The 4,916-nt window shown below is 35.4% G+C and overlaps 1 non-coding gene across 1 annotated transcript; it reads right to left on the bottom strand.

The window, feature by feature from the left end:
* Positions 1 to 1,175: 1,175 nt before the first annotated feature.
* Positions 1,176 to 1,282, bottom strand: LOC139850846 (small nucleolar RNA R71). The gene has a single exon (XR_011760224.1). It is a non-coding gene; the product is annotated as a small nucleolar RNA R71 (small nucleolar RNA).
* Between the last annotated feature and the right edge of the window lie 3,634 nt (positions 1,283 to 4,916).

The raw sequence follows: 4,916 nt of genomic DNA, 5'->3' as shown, positions 1-4,916 counted from the left end.
GCGATTATAATTTTAAGTTAGTGGTAGTAATAAGGTTGGGTTACGCAAGTGTTTTAAAGTTTTATAAGTCACTCTTTTTATTTCTTATTTTTCGACGCCTTTTATTTTTTCTATCTTTTCTTTTTCGACCTTTTTCGACGCACTCTTTTTCTTTCTTATTTCTCGCTATTCTAGTTTTAGGACATAGATTTTTATTCTACTTCTTATCTAAATTTCTTAAAATTACGAAAATTTATTTTAAGTGGTTAAATTGATAGACATCAAAATTTTCTGGTTCGTAGTAATAGTTGGATTTGTACGTGGACCGGGTTATTGGAGCCAAACAGTACTCAATTATATTGAGACCAAACGAATCCTGCCCCTCTGCTGCATCTTTTGGCTATTCGAAACGTGGGCAAAATCAGAAAAGTCTATTAATTGGATAACTTATATAATTTTTCTTTCCTTTTAAAAACTAATAGGATATTCAGTGAATGCACCGAGCAAGACGTTCACCACCTTTTGTACGTTCACCACCTGTAACTAGATCAAGACATTTAGCAAATATTACCGTCGTTGATTTTTCTTTAGAATCGTCATCCAGTCGACCAAGTACTCCAATTCAAATTTTCGATAATCCATTTTTTGAACCCGACCTCACAATTGAGAATCCGGAGAATATTCAGGGACGATTCATAGATCCTGAACCATTAAATTTTCCTCCGGAACCACCAATCATTCAAACAGAGATTGTTGAGGAACGAACCATTAAATCAGAATCCTCTAGTGATTCAAATTCAACAAATTCAATTATGGAGAATCTGGAACCTTTAAGTATGGAAGACCGAATGAGAGCTAAACGCACTGGCCAAGGTCACGCAATTACTCATCCAGACATTAATGCGCCAGATTATGAAATCAAAGGACAAATTCTACACATGGTGACTAATCAATGCCAATTTAGTTGTGCGCTGAAGGAAGATCCAAATGAACATCTTTGTACCTTTAATAGGATCTGCACACTATTTAAAATAAGAGAAGTGGAGGATGAACAGATATATCTCATGTTATTTCCCTGGACTTTAAAGGGAGAAGCCAAAGATTGGTTGGAATCGTTACCTGAAGGGGCGATCGATACATGGGACGTTTTAGTTGAAAAATTTCTTAAACAATTCTTTCCGGCATCTAAAGCCGTAAGACTTAAAGGAGAAACTGTTACGTTCACACAGAAACCGAATGAAACTCTTTATGAGGCGTGGACAAGATTTCGAAAGTTATTAAGAGGATGTCCGCAACATGGTTTAGACACCTGTTAAATAGTACAAATATTCTACCAAGGATGCGACATCACTACAAGAAAAGACATCGATATAGCAGCTGGTGGTTCCATTATAAAGAAAACCGAAACTGATGCTTATAAAATTATTGATAACACTGCTTCCCACTCACATGAGTGGCACCAAGAAAAAGATATCGTTAGATCATCTAAAGCAGCTAGAGCCGATTCTAGCCATGACTTAGATTCCATTTCCGCAAATATAGATGCTGTCAAGAGACGAATGGAAAAGATGACTAAAGATATTCACTCAATACGAATTAGTTGTGAGCAGTGTGGAGGACCACATTTGACAAAAGATTGTTTCAGTATTGAATTAACAATGGAACAAAGAGAGAATATTTCATACATAAACCAAAGGCCTGGAAATAATTATCAGAATAATTATCAACCGCCAAGACCTATTTACAATCAAAACTAGAATTATAACCTAAATATTCCATACAACAACCAACAAGGTCCTAGTAATCAACAAGTATCCAATAATACTTACAATCAGCAAAGACCTAATTTTCAAAACAAACCACCACAAATCGATGATAAAAAGCCAAATTTAGAAGATATGATGACAAAGCTAGTTGAAACTCAAACGCAGTTTTTCACATCTCAAAAACAAACTAATGAACAAAATGCTCAAGCATTTAGAAATCAACAAGCTTCTATTCAAAATTTGGAACAAGAAGTAAGTAACCTAGCAAGGTTAATAGGTGAAAGAAAACCGGGAAGTTTACCTAGTGATACAAATGCTAACCCCCGGAATGAAACAGCTAAAGCCATTACCACATGAAGTGGTACAACACTTAAACCACCTGAAATACCTGTAACTTCTGATGAAGCTATTCCTACTCCACAAGAACCACAACCTGATCAAGATAAGGAAAAAGAACCGGTAGTTGAAAAAGGTTAATGAAGATAACACAGCTAAGGATAAACCTTATGTTAAACCATACCAACCACCACTTCCTTACCCGAGTAAAATGAGAAAGGAGAAACTTGAAGCCGAGCAATCCAAATTCTTGGATATGTTTAAATAGATAAATGTAAATCTTCCTTTCATTGATGTGATTTCAGGAATGCCTAGATATGCTAAATTCTTGAAAGATCTAATCACAAATAGAAAGAAAATGGAAGAACTCTCGGCCGTTACTATGAATGCTAATTGTTCAGTAGTGCTGTTGAGTAAGATACCAGAAAAATTATCTGATCCAGGAAGTTTCACAATTCCATGTTTTCTGGGTAGTCTTAGTTTAATAGAAGCATTGGCAGACTTAGGTGCTAGTATAAATTTAATGTCGTATTCACTATACGCTAAACTAGACCTTGGAGAATTGAAACCAACAAGAATAAGCATACAACTAGCCGATCGATCAATAAAATATCCTAGAGGGATAATGGAGAACATGCTAGTTAAAGTTGGTACTTTAGTATTTCTAGTAGATTTTGTTGTTCTGGACATGGAAGAAGATTCTCAAGTTTCTCTCATATTAGGAAGACCATTCTTAAACACGGCTAAAGCAATGATAGACGTGTTCGGTAAGAAATTGACCCTAAGTATAGAGGAAGAGAGTGTTACCTTTTCAGTTGATAGAGCAATGCAACAACCGCAATCTGCAGATGATACATGTTATTATATTCAAACTATAGATTCACATGCAGAATTGTTAGAAGAATTTCCAGAATTACAAGGAACAGGAGAATGTTCTTTAGGAGAAAGTACTGAGCCAATTGATGAAGCTGAAATGTTAGCTACACTAATAGCTAATGGATATGAACCAACAACAGAAGAAATTCAAATGCTAAAAGAAGAAGACAGATATCGATATAAATCATCGATAGAAGAACCACTGACATTAGAGTTAAAGCCACTTTCAAACCATTTGGAATACGCTTATTTACATGGTGAATCTGAATTACCTGTAATAATATCGTCTTCTCTTACTGAAAATGAGAAATCACAACTCATTTCTATGTTGAAAGCTCATAAACCAGCCATTGCATGGAAGATTCATGATATTAAAGGAATAAGTCCTTCGTATTGCACACATAAAATCCTTATGGAAGAAGGTCATAAAACGTATGTGCAACGCCAACGAAGACTAAATCCGAATATGCAAGATGTAGTAAAAAAAGAAATTATTAAACTACTAGACGCAGGTCTAATTTATCCAATCTCTGATAGTACATGGGTAAGCCCAGTTCAATGCGTGTCTAAGAAGGGTGGCATAACTGTCATTACAAATGAGAAAAATGAGCTTATTCCTACTAGGACTGTAACAGGATGGCGTGTATATATTGATTATAGAAAATTAAATGACGCCACCAGAAAAGATCACTTACCTTTACCATTTATTGATCAAATGTTGGAAAGATTAGCCGGAAATAGCTACTATTGTTTTCTTGATGGATTTTCTGGATATTTTCAAATTCCAATAGCACCCGAAGATCAAGAGAAAACCACGTTCACGTGCCCTTATGGTACTTTTGCTTACAAACGCATGCCATTTGGACTTTGCAACGCCCCTGCAACCTTTCAAAGGTGTATGATGGCGATTTTTCACGACATGATAGAAGAATGCATGGAAGTTTTCATGGATGACTTTTCAGTCTTCGGTGATACATTTGAATCATGTCTAGCTAATCTTGAACGAATGCTTATTAGATGCGAACAATCAAATCTAGTTCTTAATTGGGAGAAATGCCATTTCATGGTTAAAGAAGGCATCGTTCTTGGACATAAAATTTCAAAAAAAGGAATTGAAGTGGATAGAGCTAAAGTAGATGTAATTGCTAAACTTCCACATCCCACCAATGTTAGAGGAGTTAGGAGTTTTCTAGGGCATGCCGGTTTTTACCGACGTTTCATAAAAGATTTTTCAAAAATTGCCACTCCTATGAATAAACTCCTAGAAAAGGATGCTCCATTCATCTTTTCAGATGAATGTATCAAATCTTTTAATATTCTTAAAGAGAAACTCACTAATGCGCCGATCATGATAACACCAAATTGGAATCTACCGTTTGAACTAATGTGCGATGCAAGTGATTTTGCAATGGGATCCGTTTTAGGACAAAGGATTGAAAAACGATTTCAACCTATATATTATGCTAGTAAGACGTTACAAGGAGCACAAACAAATTACACAACTACTGAAAAAGAACTCCTTGCTATTGTCTTTGCTTTTGACAAATTTCGATCATATCTCGTTCTAGCAAAAATGGTGGTCTATACCGACCATTCTGCTCTATTTTCGAAACAAGATGCTAAACCAAGATTAATCCGTTGGATCTTACTCTTACAAGAGTTTGATATTGAAATCCGAGATAAAAGAGGAGCAGAAAATCTCGCCGCTGATCATCTTTCTCGTCTTGAAAATCCCAAATTAGAAGTTCTAAATGAATCGGCCATACAAGACAACTTTCCTGATGAATATCTATTGAAGATAGATTATAATGAAATACCATGGTTTGCAGACTATGCAAACTACTTAGTTTGTGGATTCCTTGAAAAAGGATTGTCGTACCAAAAACGAAAGAAATTCTTTAGTGATATAAAACACTATTTCTGGGAAGATCCACATCTGTTTAAAAGTTGTCCAGATGG

Source organism: Rutidosis leptorrhynchoides, chromosome 5 (assembly GCF_046630445.1).
Source record: "Rutidosis leptorrhynchoides isolate AG116_Rl617_1_P2 chromosome 5, CSIRO_AGI_Rlap_v1, whole genome shotgun sequence".
Taxonomy (NCBI): Eukaryota; Viridiplantae; Streptophyta; class Magnoliopsida; order Asterales; family Asteraceae; genus Rutidosis; species Rutidosis leptorrhynchoides.
Note: the sequence above shows the minus strand (reverse complement) of the source record. Positions and strands in the feature narration are given on the sequence as shown.